Source organism: Crassostrea angulata, chromosome 2, assembly GCF_025612915.1.
Source record: "Crassostrea angulata isolate pt1a10 chromosome 2, ASM2561291v2, whole genome shotgun sequence".
Taxonomy (NCBI): Eukaryota; Metazoa; Mollusca; class Bivalvia; order Ostreida; family Ostreidae; genus Magallana; species Magallana angulata.
In genome coordinates, this window is record NC_069112.1 from 78,218,429 (window position 1) to 78,237,488 (window position 19,060).

Genomic DNA, 19,060 nt, shown 5'->3' on the forward strand with positions numbered 1-19,060 from the left:
ATCATTTTAGATCACATGTATTTGAATTACCGATAAAGCATTGTACAAGACATACATTGTACATGTAGCATAGCCTGATTTTTTTTCAAAAGGAGAGGAAAACAATAAGTATGTCCAAAATCATGGAGAATTATATTTATTTGACTGAAAGGGTTGCTACATACTGCACTTATATATATATTTTGCCAACTAGGCCCAAAATGTTAATATTTGTTTTATATAATTTGACTATGTATATAATTTATAGTTACTGCATGTAAGATTGTGTCTATATACCTAATGAAGATATTTATCTCATTTTCTCTCCAAATTTTGCAAAAATAAAATTTTTTAACATTGTGTATATCCAACAATATGGACCAGGGTATAAATTGCCTGTTATATTTTCAATCCAAATAGATTTTTTTCTTGATTTAAAGAAAATCAACAGATCAATAGATTGACTTATGAGATTAAAATTGCCTCATTATGTTAAATTTGGTCTTTGAATTCTTTGGCCAGTGTGATCAAGCTAAATTAATTAATGCTCACTGTATGTTATAAATGTGCATATGTATGAATATTCTGCCTTTTTTAGTAAATTATATAGGAGTTGTTTTAATTGTCCAAATGAAAAAAAAATAATTTGACACATTTCTGAAAAGCTGGTTCTACTTTAATTTCAGATGTAAAATTAAAAACTATATTCTTCTAGGACTTGAAACATGCATGCATTTAATGCATTGCTTAGTAAGGCTTTGGCAGCCAATTGTATGAAAACTTTGTTTGTTTTCCATGGTATTTACTAGGTAACATTGCATTTATTACATCGCATCTGTTATTAAACAGTTAAACAGTTTATAAATATAATCAGATTATGATCACGCATCTTCGCTAGCCAAGGGTTTTCGGTCCACTTTGCTCCCCATAAAATGGGGAGCAAAGTGGACCGAAAACCCTTGGCTAGCGAAGATGATGATCACGCAGCTTGAACTTTTTTTTTTTACAATCGGCTGGATATTATTCTAAAGGTATTATTTATGATAGGCTTATACTCACATGATAAAAAGGCACATGGGTTTTGTACAATGCAAACTGCATGTTGAGCTCTGGATGTAAAGTGAAAATGAAACAGGGGTACTTTGTCATTGCATATGAAGAGCTTTTCTTTTTCCGATAACGTTTAACATGTATCTATTATTATATATTGTAAGCATTGTGGTATTTTTTATTTAAATTGTTGACTCACAATTTAAGTATTTATATATATGTATATAATTATCATCGATACCTATTGCGTGAAAATTAAAAAAAAAAAAGTCGGAACTTTTAGGTTTGTGGTTTCCTGTTCTTATTTCTATGTCTTGAGGATTTTTCCGGTATACCAAAGAAGAAAGTTGAAAGACTGCTAAGCTCGGTTATATTTTACAATATTCATAGGTAACTCTATTTTTATCAAACAAATGGCCCGAAAATAAGCATAGAAACGAATGAATTCAATCGACGACTCTTGGGTGTACATAAACAATATTCACCACGTCACATGGCATATATGATATATACACCAACTGTATACTTCAGTTGTATAGAATATGCTAAATGATTTTGTAGACATTACCATGTTAAACATGGTTTATTAGTCAAATTTCTAAACATTTTATTGAATGAAGGTTGAAAATAACCATGATTAATATAGGAGTTGCTCAGAGAAATTTCAGATGAAAATATTAGGAAATGCATGTAACTTTATTTGTGGTTTTGCAAATCAATTAACCTTACAATGATATAAAGTGTCATACAATGTTTAGACATGTATGATGTAGGTATTTTCATTTCCAAGGAGGGGGGAGGGGTCCGGACCACCCTCCCCTTTAGATCCGCACATGCAGATAATTTTAATGTTATTTATATGCATGCCTTCACACATGTAAAACATATTATTAACGCACGTGTAACATATGGTTTTTAGAACTCATGTTAACCATGTGTTTATTAACATATGTGTAACATGTGGTTGAGATCTACATATGTAAAACATATGTTTCACGTATGTTTAACGTATGTAAAATCTTACGTATGTTAAACATATGTGATGTTGAACGTATGTTATCACACGTATGTTAACCATGTATTTCTCAACGTATGTGTAACGTATGGTTTGACTTCACGTGTGTGCCACGTATGTTTAACGTATGTTTCACATGTGTTCAGTTCCAACATATGTGAAACATACGTGGCACAATTAGCTGTGTAAGCTTCTAACAAACACGTTGAAAAAACAAGATTATAAACAATTTCGATTGAAGTCATCATTTCGTAATTTCTAATATCGCAACAAGCAAATGCAGTTAAGTTCAATCTGACTTATCCTCTCATACACTGCATCCTGTAGTTAATCAGATCGTGTATAAATTTCACAGTGATTTTAGGAAACGAAAATTAACGTAACAATGCATTTACAATGTCAATTTAATTCGTTTTTTACTTTAAATCATTTAAAAATCATTATGAATGCATTATACCCCCCAAAAAAGTATAGAAAATGGATGCGCGCTATTGGGCGATACTTGTTTGTCAATTCGTACATTAGTATAGAGTTATAATTATGAAAATTCAATGTCACACAACGAATACTACATAATAGATTTCTTTGCTTCATTTAAAGTCTAAAAAATGATTAAAACTCATTAAAATTCACAATCGAACACTTAGGCATATAAATAAATTAATATATTAACAAGAAAGCTGCATTGTTTGTGTGTACCGACATGTTTCATATAATTTCTTCGATGTCCAATAACAGGGACGTATATTTCTTTCTGAATTAAATTGAACAGACCAAATAAAAAATGTAAGCTAACCCAAAATGCGTATATAATTAAATCTTATAAAAAACTCAAAATTGTTATCTTGTTATTGATTCGGAAAAAAAATTCCAGATGGTGCTTACGTTTATCACCAATTTTCGATAAAATCACTCGGATGTTATGTGATAAGAAAAACATTCTGTAGATAATTCAATGAAAGATCGAAGTTATTTATATGTTTTTTATACATGCACCAGTGGTCTTTATACTAGTATGATTATGCTAAATCTTTATAAGGCTTTAGACACTGTCGATCATGAAATGCTTAAAAACTAAAAAGTATTGTTCAAAGAATAATTGAATTGTTCAAATCGTATTGATAAAATAGAAAAACAGTATGTAAAATTAGAACATAATATGTCGGATCCTGTAGGATTCCCCCATTAAAATGATAAAAAGAACGATGCCGAGGAAAGACCATCAATGTACAAGTTTTGTCTTCGGAAACAGCCGAAGAGAGTTACGTTAAACCAACAAAAAATTATTTCTTTCATTGTTCATCAATTTATTTGAATTGAATACTTTATAAAGTTTCTAATATATCAGTGTTTTTTTTTTTAATGCTTTACATGTATTTTCCATCTGATAATATAAAAAGACATATGATTGAAGCACAATTATAATTTATCTGGCATTAACATTTTTTTTTTAAAATTTAATTACATTCTATTGAAACATTGGATAGTTTTTAATCGAAATTAGGGGCAATAAATATCGATAAGTGCTAGTCAATCAATGATCAAACTATAACATTTCAAAAACAAAATGACAGCCAATATGGCGGCGCCAAGGGCCGGAAACTTTTTTTTAAGCCCATAGTAACCCTGATTCAACTCTCGCTGTTCGCTGATTTTTATATCTACGTGTTATCACGCTTCGCTAGGTATAATTTAGTGTGTAAAGTGAATGAATATAACAGTTTTAGCTCAAGTATCTATATATAAAATCATATGCATTTCATTTGAAACAATTGACTGTCAATCATATGAATTAATGTAATTAATGTCAACTTTGAAACATTCGCATATAGACTCTTTCGACAGTAAAATCCCATTCAATTTATCAATATTAATTTAATAAACATCTTCCTCGTAATAAATGAAACACATTTTAACTTTTACTTTAACTGTTCAGATATGTCTGAATACACCATTCCAGTAACATTTTGTTCTTAAGATATGGAATTCTTATATTTAAACAACTAATTTGTGAATCAACAAACGCTTACCTTCAATAAAACAAAGGACGACGTTCCTCAACATGGAGACAGGCAACGTATATCAGATATTTTTAAATGTCCTGTATGTGTAACACTTTTCGGAAGAAATAAACCCACCAAGCATTAACCAATATCTAATTACTCCATATACACAAGGCATGCATTTTCGTTCCATCTTTAATCACAGTGGAATTTTCGTCACCATAATAAGTGTGTTTTGCTCAAGCGCTTTAAATGGTGTGTGTTGTAAACGTGATACACTGGTTTTAAAAGGATATCATAATGCTAAAGCGTTCTTTGGTCCTGCATTAACGAATCGTTATTTGTGCAGGGGATTTAAACTCTATATCTTGTATTGGATTTACATGAATGCAATTGGTTCCAATGGTGCGTCAACAATTCTTATTTGTTCTGCTTCGTTTAAATTAATTGTTTGTAAAATTGTGCAAACGCTAGGTACAAGGTATTTGTAGAGTATTGATACTCTGTATGTTTAATTGTAAAAGTATATTTTCTTTAATTATATACAAAATTGTGAGATATTGGTGTATATAATGTTAAAAATATATTGTGTGAATAAATTGTATCTCAACAAGTGGCAACACCATTTCTTCTGGTCTTTACTACGCAATGAAAATAACCCTCATAAAATTGCACTGTTTCATTTTTGTTTCAGAGCCTTAAAGAAATGCTTTACTGTGTTTTAAATGAATGCAATTTAAACATGTATCTTGGAAACACCCCGCGTTTTGTAACTATCGATGCGTTAATTTAATACTTTGTTATATCTACTCCCAAAAAGCCTTGATACTTGCATGTCCAAACGTTTATTGATGATCTCAGTCTTACAAGTTGTTGTGTATCTATCAAAGACAAAATGGCTAAAAATTAAAGTTTTTGGAAATTTTAAAGATACTGTGAAAGTTAAAAAATATGGAAACGACTAACCACAAAGGCACAAAACAACTTGCAAATGTTTTGTTGACTTTTCCATAGACTTAAAGGTGAACAAAAATGTCATAATAAAACATGAAATGCTGTCGTGTAAAACTTTCAAAGATTTTGGAGAGATCTTAACTCTCCTAAAAGTTACTTTAACCTTTTGTCTGAGCCTTCAGATCTATGAATGTTCATATGTATAATGCATATCGTAATTCAAAAGCAACTACTTATACTAGTCTACAACATTCGGTTCATCGTAATTAGATCTTTATAATTTAAGGACTTTGGACTTTTATTTTTACTCTCTCGCGCGACATTTGCCAAAGCCTTGATAAAAACACAAATTTTAATAAATATATCATGTTTTGGCCTTTTATATTCGGTTGTCGTGTTAAGGCCTTCAAAGCAAATAATTGGGTCTAATTAAATTCTACTACAGCAAAAAGGGGCGGGGGCATTATTTTGCGTCGAAAAACTACCCCGGGACATTATTCTACGGGGTTCATTATTCTTCGTTAAACCCGATAGGAATAATATCTAGAGAATATTCCCTCTATTTCAATTAATTGCTTCTGATTTGTTGATTCGTAAACGGTGACGTAAATAACTTTTCGCGACTCCAAAACAAGACAACATAATAATAGGCAATCAGTCAAGGCTATGGATGCGCAATGCGACGATTTGCTATCTTTACGGTTGTAAGGACTTGCGAATAACTGTGAACTAAAATCAGGTAGAGCATCTGTAACATAATTACTACAGGCGGTGGAATGTCACAAGTGACCGTTTGATTGTGCAAAATTAATTTTGGTAATTCTGATGCAATTTGAGTTCTTTTTGATTCAGCTGCTCTACTTGAGCTATGATGAATAAATCAATTTTCGCAATCACAAAATTTGATCAACAATATGTACACTATTTCTTTTTTCTTTAGAGAGCGCGCGCTTGCTACTGTGCTCTTGTGTATAACCGCACTATAAACGCGTGATAAAATAAAATATAGATATTGCCAAGTTGACGATCTTATAGGTTCAGAGCTTTATTTTCAGGTCTCGAAAGCCTTATTCAGTTATGTAAGACCTAGCTTTTACTATTACCTTATTTTCCCTCGATCTCCACCCGAGGAAAAATGAGGTTATAGTAAAAGATAGATCTTACGTGCCTTAATAAAGCTTTTGAGACTTAAAAATAAAGCTTTGTACCTATTTGATACTCGATCTCCACCCGGCAACTTCAACAATGACTATCAGAGTTCTGTCTCCGCTTTATATACCATTCTGTCACGTGACAAAAGTCTCGCAAAACAGTAAGGAGTTCAAAACATGAAATAATAAAACATACTCTAGAGAACTGAAAGGTTACTGCTTTTCAGTAACTTCTTCCGCGTCATAAAAAAACCCACAAATGTTGGCTGTATTTCCGGGCAACATTGATTATATTAGCCCCCTTATTTCCTCCATCATGGACTAATATTATTAATGTTGCCCTCAGCCCCAGTCAATATTTGTATATTATCAACTATGATACAGACCCTGAAATGTGCTACTACACCTCATAAACGAACCGTTCTGTTCCGTACAAGAAACGTTCCGTTCAAAAAGTGACCCATACCGTTCATGAAACGAACCGTGTAAAACGCATGTAATATAATATATGCAATACCAGCCCCAAAACGGCAAAAAAGAAAAAAAAGAAAACAAAAGCGTACAGTACCAATAAGAGTGCAACTTCCATATAAGGCTTATTAAGATAATGTCTTTTGATGAATACAGACGGATATAATCGCTGACCAGATAAGTTCAATATTTGCTAGATTTTTTTTATACGGGATAAGATAGCATACTAAAACTTGACGCTGTCATTTTTATTAAAACCGTCACAAAAATTTTTGTATTTCCTTTCTTAGACTTTAATCATTTCTTTGGTTTTCGACTTAGAACTAGATGGCAGATTTTATAAACATTGTTAAATATCGATGTTCACAGAATTCCTTGTAATACTATTTTGATTATTGTTATCAAATGTTTTAAACATTGTGTATCTTGTTAGAGGTCCATGTTGTTCTGCTTTGGATTTGTATTTTGTTTTAAGGATTTTTGAGATAGTTGACAGTTTGTTATTGTCAGTTAAATCGCATGCATAAAGTGAAGAGTGGCCAACCAAATTATAAATATCAACATTAAAAGCAATTGACTTATTGTTTGTACCTAGTTTTGTACATATCGTAAGAAATATGTTACATGTACATGTAAAGTTTAACGGAATAACAAAAACTAATAGTCATATTTTGACTATACACGCGATGTCATTTCAGGTTAGAGAAGCGATGACGGGTTTCATGTAAAAGTGATCTGCGTATACAAACAAGTGCAAAACATTAGAAAAATCAATATTAAAGTGAATAAAAATCCGTGTCGAAACACTTTATAAAAGTTGATTTCAAGATTTCGAAACTGAAAATCATTGTTTATTTTATCATTAATTGCGTGTATTTTGTTTTTACATCGTCTGTTCCTCAGGGGACTTTGATCGGCAGTAGTACTTGTAGGCAATAAATAATTATCATTATAAAAATTATGAATAAAAAAACAAAAAGATGCTTGTACAAAAAACAACAAGCTGGAAATTAAGACAACGATAAAGGCAAACTAAAGAAATATCCTAATAAAGTCGGGTCAATTTTTCAAAGCAATTATAAATGGATTACAAACATTTAAAGACTTAAATACAGGTACATGTAGATGTATATATATAGAAACTTAAGGTGCTTGCTAGAATAGTCGACAGAGATAGCTGAATTAACAAAAATATATCGGATTAAAGTCAGTTTTTTAATCTATTTTCATAATTAAATTTATCTAAAATTAAATACAAATAATGTCAGACTAATCAAAGTTTAACTATCCTCCGCTTCCCGATTTACAACTAGTACACGTTTCACGCAACGTAACAACAAACTGGGGAACGGATGGAAGTTCTGATTTTAATTTGATAGAAATGCATTTGAAATATATGATATAAATAGAGGAATATTATCAGCTTGCTCAATTCAATGGGACAAAAAACTAACCAAAATTCGAGATAATTCAAAGCATTCAGGCTATGCCTACCTCATTTATAAAACGCACAAACCGTTCACAAAGCATGCAACTGTTTTAGCAAAGCGTACCGTGCAAAAAGCTAAACCTATCGTTCAAAAAACGAACCGTACCGTTCACAAAGCGAACTTTGCCGTTCACAAAATGACCCGTACCGTACACAAAGCGATCCGTACCGTTTACAAAACGAACCGTATCGTTCATAAAGCGAGCCTTATCGTTCACAATATGAACCGTACCGTTCACAAAACGAACCGTACCGTTCACAAAATGACCCGTACCGTTCACAAAGCGAACCGTACCGTTCACAAAATGACCGTTACCGTTCACAAAGCGAGCCTTACAGCTCACAATATGAACCGTACCGTTCACAAAACGAACCGTACCGTTCACAAAACGAACCGTATGGTTCAAAAAATGACCCTACCATTCACCAAAATGACCGTCACGTTCACAAAGCGAGCCGTACCGTTCACAAAGCGTACCAAACCGAACCGTTGAACTTGTGTATAGCACATATCAGTCTGTAAATTATCATGTAATAGGCTATAAAATTTCAGTTAATAGTATAATATCAAGGACTATAAATAGTCTTGTGGAAAATTATTTCATAACCCATTATATTATGTAATCCCTAGATTGCTCTTTGCAGAATGGATGTTTTTGTGCGAAATTGTATTTAAAATAATGATATCAAAACATTTTCCTTGTTTAAAATCTCCATAATTACAAATAATTGAATTGACATTTAATTTTCCATTCTGCTGAGTAAATGAGGGGATGTATATAAAAGATCGAATCTTGGTACTGGCCAGAGGTGTCCAAAATGATCTTCAAAATCTTCTTTGTTCTATATGTTATTGGAGTGAGGGACGTGGCATGTTGTTGCCGTGAGTATTTTACACTTAATCACATTTATTGTCTAACGATTTAATGTTAACCGCAACATAATTGTTTGATATTAGTACAGTTTTCTTTACTAAAGTAACGTGGATATTTTTTAAGCCAAGATATAATCAAAGTAATTGTAAGACTCATATTTAAAAGAGAATAAAACATGTTCCTGTTATTGGGACTCTATTTTTATGTATAGTTGAGTGTCCCTTAGTAACAGAAGAAATGGCCAAGACCTGCATTACTACTGACCCGAAATGTGCCTCAGTGCCAGTTAGTGAGGGAGAATGTTTCAATGGATTCACTATAACATGTTTAAGTACGTAAAAAGGCTGTTTTGACACTCCTCATTTTTGTAAGATCATGTTATGTTTTTTTTTTTCGTATTTGTTGAGATGTAATTTCATGGATGCGAAGGTTTTCAGGTAGAGTTAAAAACAAAACTTGTTTTCGTCAAGGATGTAAATTCGGGGGGGGGGGGGGGGGGGGGAGAGACAACCTACCAATACAACAAAATTCGAGCCACTACGATCCTTTGAAATGTTATCTTTTTTTTTAATTTACGGAAATTGAACTCATCATACGTTCTCACTTCCCTTTTGATTGTTTTTAAGCTGTAAAGCTATGTTCCTTGTGCATGTCTTTTTTTTTATTTTAAATGCAAAGGTAGATTTGTTTTCCATGCAACGTTACACATAAAGCAATACAATCTCTAGCTACTTATCTGTAGATCTCAGTCTGAAAATATTTTGAATATTGTCATTTCTTACCAACCTGTACACAGGTTTGCCGAATACTCAACAAGACTAAATGGTTTGTTAATTTATCTTAAAGCGCTGCATTAAAACGGTAGTATCGACATTCCGCTAATTTTGAAAATGATTAATGAAATGAAAATGAATAAAGTTACCTCAAAAAGACTTCGGTCAGTCCTCCTCAGAACAAACAAAACTGTTCCACAGAACCACCTGGTTTTGTTTTTTTTTGGTTTGTTTTTGTTTTTTTTGTTACTAGGATCTCCGCATTTAACTGTCTTTATATAAATGCACATAAATATAGTTTTTCGAGTACATAGAGTATTATATGGAAGATTTCCTTTTTGTCAGTATATTATACAAGTCACATCTTTCTCTAGCAAACTAATGTTAAATGCAAGATAGCTGTTTGATATAAGAAACGATTTTCCTTACAGAAGTACAAAGCAATTTTTTAAAGCTGAGATAAAATCAAAGAAATTGTAAAACTCAGGTTGAAAACAGAATAAAACATGTTCCTTTTATTGGAACACTATTTCTTCTATGTATAGTTGAGTGTCCCTTGGTAACAGAAGATATGGCCAAGACCTGCATAACTACAGACCCGGAATGTGCTGCAGTGCCTCTGATGGAAAACAACTGCTTCAATGGATGCACCATAATCTGTTCAAGTACGCCAACAAGCTGTTTTGACATTCCTCATTCTGTAGACTCATTTACGTTCGAGGCTTATTTTATTTTTTTTTTACTTATTTGTTGGGAAGTGATTTTACGGATGCGTAGGTTTTCAGTTTCAGTAAGAAAACTAGCTTTGTCAAAATTTGTTTTCGTCGAGGTTGCTTTGTTGTTTTTTTTTTCACTAGTATTATTTTTTTTTTCTGTCATGTTTTTCTCAAAAACGCTTCAGGCGTTTTCATTATTTTTCAGATTTTATTATTGACAAAATTTGTAAGAAAATTACGTGCTATTTATTGTCATCACTTCCAGTCCCAAAATAAAAAGGATTTTATGTTATTGTTTATTTACGATTTTTCGAAAAAATATCAAAGATATATAACTTTTAAAATTTTCAGGGATGGTAGAAAGGTTCCTGCCGCAATGTCCTTTGCATATTCGAACGCCTTCCATCACTTCCGGTCGGCACCGGAAGGAAATAAAAAAAACCTTTAAATATGACCTAGATTATGAAAAATTGTTTTAAAATTGATCCACGCATTCTCGAGATTTTGGGCTTCAATGCCCTGAAGCGAGAGTCCGCGTAGCTCAGTCGTTATAGTTGAGGTAGTGTGTGCAGCCGACTCCGTTTCCAACGGAAGACCATATAGTTTTCGTATCTTCTTATTTTTTTTCCACAAATTTTGCCACGCGATTTTTAAGAAACTAGCAAATAGATTTACACCATTTTTTCACAGATGATTGGAAGTGATCTGAATTTATTTTGTTTTTAATATTTTTGCCGTCGTCACTTCCGATACTGATTTATCGCTGGTTTTGTAACTTTTACGACCCATTTCGTGCGCGCTTCTTCTCATAAAGTATCGGAGATATGAATATGAAATTTTCAGGATAGGTAGACCATAGCCTGAAGTTGTGCAAATTGTTTTGTTTTACGCCAGTGGCGTCATTCTTGAGAGCTCACTATGGCTCGAAAATTGGGTAGAAATTTTGTTCCCCTTTTTTGTACATTTCTCTGAGATGACTCCATAGATTTTTTTTGGAAATTTTCAGGAATGATAGAAAAAATTATACCTCGAGTATTCATTTTTCATTTTTTCAAAGTTCATTTCCTGTCGTCCGTTTCCTGTCCCGTAACAAAAAGTTTGTGACATTGAGATCTCAAAAATGATACGGACTTGAGCATTCAGACTTTATAGGATTATAGACTTATACTTGTAGATGTCTTTAAACTATTTCGATTTGTTCGTCATAACTTCCGATCGTCACCGGAAGCATTTCAAAAATTATTTTTCTTTCGCATTTGATTCGTTTCATATAGATATGAAATATAAGTAATAATCCTTATACATGTATATGTCATGTATCCGATGTTAGATAAAAACAAACATTCTACTTTCGGTGAGATATCTCCAATATCTTAGAAAGCGGTTTTTTTAAATAAATGATTTACCCTCGAGATCTCAAAAAGTCAAGTGATCAATATACGAAACTTATATAGATAACAGACATTCGATAGAAAATGCGTTTAATCGCTTTCATTTTGTCAACCGTCATTTCCGGTCCTCACCGGAAGGGTTTAAACAAATCAAGCTGTTTGAAAGTTTAACTGTTTTGCTTAAAAGATTTTAGTAAAATTGTTAAACAATAAAGTACAGGTGTCTTATGTTCAAGAAATATTAACTTTTTATTTTCACTGGGCATTTCCGTTTGTCCGTTTCCTGTCAAGAGACAAAAAACAATGACTCCACGAGATCTCAAAAACGGTGATGACTCGAACACCCAAACTCTGTGGGATGATAACCCTAAGTATGAATCCGTGTTTACATTATTTTGTTTAAATCGTCGTCACTTCCGGTGGTCATCCGAAGCACTTAATTTTTTTTCCTTATTTTTTATTTTTTTTTTACATGGAATGAATATCGGAGTATCATTACACGATCTTATATATGTTAAATAAGCAAACATATTCTACTTCCAGTGAGTTATATCAAATATCTTAGGTACCTTTCCTTTTTACAACCTTGATACCCGCGAGATTTTAGTCACTGTAAATGATTGAGACACGAATTTTTATGAATGATAGACAATTTAACGGGTTTTATTTTGTCAACTGTCACTTCCGGTACTCACCAGAAGATTTCAAACAATTCATGTTTCTAACAAGTTTTAACGATTGTTTTTGGTGTTTCATCTAGCTATTATTTTCCCCCCAAAATTTTGTGCACGCGATTTCTCGAAATCTATTCGACTGATCTAAACAATTTTATCACAGATGATGAGACACTATCTGAATTTTATATTTTTATGACTTTTTTGTTGTCATCACTTCCGGTCCTGATTTACGGCCGACTCTGTCATTCTTGACGACCTATTTTGTGCAGAGCTGATCTCAGAAACTATCAGAGATATGACTGAAATTTCAGGATAGGTAGACCATAGTTCGAAGTTGTGCACTTTTATTAGTCCCCTACCTGTTTTCACCGGAGGGGACTATAGCTTTCCTCTGCGTCCGTCAGTCCGTCTGTCCGTCCGTCCGTCTGTCTGTCCCTCTTCAGTTGTCCACACTTTTTTTCTTTATGCGTTTGAGGAATAATACGAAATTTGCTGAACAGCTTCAAAATATCAAACTACAGATCAAGTTTACACTTTTTTAGTGTCTGGTTTTCCGAGAAAACTAATTTTTAATATTCTAATTTGTTAATGTTCGGGTTCGATATTCTGCATTACAGTGCGTTGTTTTCACAATTTCCACAAACCGGTAGGGGACGTGTACTGCTTATGCAATACTCTCAGAATGCGTGTTTCCTTTCCATATCAACGATGTAGTTTGAATTTCCTCTCTTTTTTTATCTCTGATTAAAGCATTACATTTCGTTGTTTGTATGTCGGTCGAACAAACAACAGTTTTCTTAATATACAGATTTATTATATATTATTTAGCCCGCTCTTTTTGGGTCAATGGAGGAATTTATAGAAAAATTATGCCCCTTTGACTTCCAATTATACGCAGTTTCTGTTTTTGTTTTTGTTTTTTTGTTTTTTGTTTTTTTTTGTCGCCGAGGTTGCACATACTGAATTGAAATTTGGTATACAGATTTATCATAAGAATATCTAGGTCAACTTTAATTTTAATACGATCAATCTATTTTTGAGAGTTGTGCATTTTGGACTAAAAAAATTCTTACATGTATTTTGTTTTTGCAAGTTCCGTTTATTTTCTTAGCAGTGCGCAGCAATATAACGGTTTACTTTGTGGTTGCGCCGACCAGAAAGTACGGGAAATGTTAACTATAACATCACACAAAACAACAATTCGTCATAAATGCTAGTAAATAAAGTAATTACCGATTGTTATGGCTACGAAAACATTAAACTACATTGAAAATTACCAATACGTGCAAGTTTGTAGTCAAATAAGTCAAACATAAAATAAATATAAACAACTGACTGATCGCGGTACTCCTGCCTATGTGACGTCATACTGTAAATTTTGACGTATATTTTGTGTAGAAAGAGGCGAATAAAGCAATTTTTTAACATGGAAAAATGCATTTTATAAATGAACAGAAGTTAATCTTAAATCAATGATCATACCATTAAATACTATCTATTATGCTTATTTTGATTCGGCATGTCATTATTCTTAGAGCGTGTATTACATGTATTTCTTTTTTAGACTATTTACTGTACAAGTTCGTTGTGTAGGGTCATCTGGAAGCCTTTCTAAATCCGCTCTTTACAAGGGCATACACTAAACAGATCATAACGATCTTTTGGATATAAATTAAGGGAATGTTGAATTCATTAAAAAGTGATGCTGCTTTGATGAAATCAATCGAATGAATTAATAAATACGTAAAATATTAAGAAAAGGTCATATAAATTCCAACCGGAGCTCATTCCTTTGATATTTATTCTTATTAAAGAAGAACTCTATACAAAGCACTTTTCAGAATCTATAAGAAAAGTAGAATTTAATTATCATTAGAATTTTTAATTCAAATAAGGGTAAGCCCTTGTAATATTTAAATTTGTCTATGACCTCCATTCGGAAGAATTATCAACACATGTCACGTGACTATCAATTCAGGGGAGCACACTAAGTGTCATACAAAGTAGAATTTACTATAATGTTTCATTTTATATAACATTTACATCATTATAAAATAACTTTACATTAATATTTTGTAATAATAGATGCATCGTTTTATGAGCGTTTAAACCCACTAATATTTTCATATTGAGCCTTAACAGTGCTGCATGTTTTACTAACCTTTTTTTTCGGTTTGTTTTAGAGCTCAAGGTTGACGAACGCAACAGTACAACTGTAAAACCAGCAATGAAATGAATATTAACGGGATTGTAAAAGAGAAAAGAAGATAATTCAAAGAGTGCGGGAAAGTGTGTTTGGAAATGAATAAAACACACAAATATTATCAAAAGTTGATATGTTCCATTTAGTTTAGTTATTAATGAGAAACAGCCGTGTCTGCGTCCCATAACTTGCCATAAGTGCCAGCCGCCATGTTTAAAGCTGCTTGGTCTGATATGTTGGTTATTAGTATTGATAAAGTATTAATTATCTTTAAAATTTGTAGACGTTTACCTACTTACACCAGCAGAATCGATTTTCTTTCAAAATTCAAACTCATCTATATCGACGAAACAAGCCAATGTCCACAATCCGCATAACTTTCCCCAGATGGGTAGATGATCGTTCATTTTTGCAAAAAAAGAATGCATTAAATACGCTAAATAATTCAATAAAGGACTCAATCCCCCCCCCCCCCCAATTAAATACAAAGTTTTGTGAATCACTACACTCAGTCGAAATTACCTGAGAATGTATATACACAGTCCAGCAACTCCGCCACAGGTTTCATAGGTTACTCATTTTTACTCATTTTTACATAATCTGTTCATTTAATACTATTCGGCAACATTTGAAATTTCAATCAACTTTATCAAACTATTAGAATCTGAGATACGGTGGCGATAATTAAATTCGGGAGAGTAATGAAGGGGGGGGGGGGTGGGGTGGGGGGTGGGGGGGGGGGCTTCATTATGCAACCCGTTCTCTCCCATGAAGTCGAGCTTCGCAACCCTCGCAACCTTCGTAAGAATGTATGCAACCTCAATGATCACAAATAATATATACGTCTTGAGTAACACAAGAAGAAAATCTGCGGTCATCAGATCAACATAATGTATTTTTAACTCTTTAATAATCTTGTTCTTCAACATTCTCTATAGAAACATCGAATTGAACTTGTCATTATTTTTTACACGCATTTTGTTTTTGAAAGTGGGGGAGGCAAACTAAAAAAGAGGGGGATTTTACAACTGTTCATATATAAAACGTGTAAACCCTAGTCCGTGTGTGTGTGTGTGTGTGTGGGGGGGGGGGGGGGGGTACTGTACCTGTACATATAACTTCAATTTCCAATTCTTTACAAGGGACAAACTCCATCTTAATTAACTATTCCCATTTTTATATACTCAATTTAAGAAAAATGTTTGCGGCGAGTAAAAGTGGACCCCCCCCCCCTCCACACACACACTATAAACAGATAGCCGTGCTATGACCTTGAATTGCTAGTATTACATATTGGTCACTATGATACTTATATGAACCTAGGTACTGCGCACTGAATGGTGTTAATGATAATTAACAGAATGGACTCTTGTAACACTGCGTAGTATTCCTAAATGATGTTATAAAACCAGGTGAATAATACGGGCACAATAATATCCAAATTGAGAGTTTAACAACAAGTGTCATATTTCGCGATTCTGGGTCTACAACGATAGCTCTGGTACTCTATATTGAGTCATGTATTGGGTATTCTATACATTAACCTTTGTAACCTTTTATGCCAGGTATGAATGAACGTATTATGAGTAAGTGATGCCTCATACATAGGTGGGGGACTCCGAGACTCAGGACTCGGAGACTCAAATCCTGCATCCGTACTCTTTGATGGGCAGTTTTGACAGTTTTGTTACTTTAATTAGAAATAAAATATTAATCTTAATTTTGAATACTAAATGTTCATTCATGATCGTCGTAAATGGGCCTAACTAGTCAGAACTGTCCATCATAAGTAAAATGTTATATATACTCATGAAAAATGATGTTGAGCAGATTTTGAGACTTTGATTTGGGCTGCTTTCAATTGTTGTAACTTTGACTATACGATCACGCTTTAATAAAACCGCTTGAGAGTTTGAGCTGACTCTCAAGTGGCTTACAACACACACACGCTTGATGCAATGTGCCTGTTTTTGAAGCATCACAAAACCGCCGCTGAGGTCTCTGTGACCCCCCCCCCCCCCAAAAAAAAATAATAAAAAATTACCTGCTCATCTATCAATTATTCCTACACATAAACACGTGTAACAATATCTTCCCTTCTTATTTAACTGCATGTTTCAATCCCCGCGCTCCTCTCGTTTATGTCGCATACAAAAGCAAGAGTTATCGTTCGTTCCTCTACTTTGCTTCCTTTGATATAATCGGAAATACTATATATATTTTGGTATATTTTTTTTTTGGGGGGGGGGGGGGGGTTCACCCAAATTAAATCAATAATCATAAACAAATAAAGTGGTGATTAATACCTGACAAAATTCTATTATTGAAAACAAAACAGTGGTTGAACGACGGGAAGGGGAGGGGTGGCGTCTGGCGAATAGTATTTCCTCAATTTAGGTAACTTACATTAAAGTCCATGAAAAAGGGAGAAAATGACATATGACGTGAAGCAAGCTATTGTCCTTGCTCTGTACAACCCAGAACAACTTACCAGAATACAAAGTATAGTACATATATCAGGCACGTAAGATCATGGGGGAGGGGCTGAAAAATTTTTTTGTATAATTAACACATAAAAAAGTGAATTATCAAGTAGCTGCCACCCCCCCCCCCCCCTTCCCACTTTTGTTAGACCATGTATAGGTGTTCTACGCTACATCCCCCCCCCCCCCCCCCCCCCCGGTTTAGGATTTTCGTGATTTTGGCAATTTACATTTTTCTTTTTTTTTTGCTTGTTATGATTTTTTGGATGCGTCTCCCCCTCACACACTTTTAAAAACGATGCTTGTATATATACAAGTTTGCAATGTGCAGTAGGTGGGTGGACATAAAAAAAAAAATAATGCACACACAACATAGAATATAAATGAATTATTCTTGTGAATTTCAATATTTGTTACAGAAGGTTTGCCGGAAACACATATTTGAAACTGATATTGACTGTATCTTTGACTTAATACATATTAAATTATAATTCTATATTTTAATACTTCAGGATTGACAAATATACTTTATTTCACTGTATTTGGTATACTGTGGTTTCAGTATTATTCAAGGGTATCAATTTTCGTGGATGAAGTGAAAATCACAGTTTCGAGGATAGTTAAATTCGTGGCAAATGACCATATCAATGCAATATGTAAATAGAAATTGCACTTCGATGATCATTTAATTTCGTGGATGAACTCAACAACGAAATCCTCAAAAATTGGTATTCAACGAATATTGATGAAACCACAGTATTTCTTTTCGTTATTCATCACAATCTCAATACATCTTGAGTTCCCTAGCGCAACATGTTCATCAAAATATATAAAAAGGAACCAATGATCTTTTAAATGAAAACAAATTTTAAAAATATTAAAATACCCATGTAGACATTTACATTATTAAACAATTTTTGAAAACACCGGGTAAGCGGCTTAAGAATTTAAGACGGCAATATAAGACACTACAAGGCCGATATATTTACGGTTTAAAATTTTGTTTCAATGAATTAATCCAAATTTGGAAGGTGTCATTATTGTTTTTTTTAGATTTGTACGATTTTTTTTATGTAGTATCCTTTTATTGGTTATTTTTCATCAAAATCTCCATGCTGTGATGCATTGTCAGTAGAAGTCACGTGATGTCGAGAACCATTAAACAGGACTAATATTAGGACCGATTTTTTTTCACAAAACTAATAGTACATAATAAAAATTAAGTAGTGAGCATTTTGTTTTTAAATATACTGATTTCTTTTGGCGTAGAAAGAAAGAAAGTTGGGGGATAAGGCGTGTAAAATGCCCATACACGGTCGGACAAGCTACTGAAAAAGTAAAACATCAATAAATCTGATATTGTTTTAAAAAATCATTTAGAATATATATATATTTTAAATATTATTGATATTATTATATATTATTGAAAATATGTTCAATACTTGATAAACGTTAAATCAAACAGGCGTATACGTATCAAATTCTGGAAATACTGTCATTGTTTAGTACTTCAAGGCATTTTCTTTTATAGAGTGGGTCTGTGCTCCATATTTTTCTCATAGTCTAAATAAAGTCTAATGAAAAACAAGCCGATTTCAATCAACAAAAACGTAGAGAAATGACTCACTATGCATTAAGAATATCAGTTTGTATCCCAACAATTGAACGTTTTGAAAAAAATAATACAAGTCCGTAAATTCGTGGCCAAAGTCGTACATAATATTTAAACACTTTGTTGTGTCTGAAATGGCTAGGTGGTTAGAATACCTGACATAAGCTAACCTTATACATCTAGGGTTTTTATGTTATGGGTTCGATACAACCAAATTT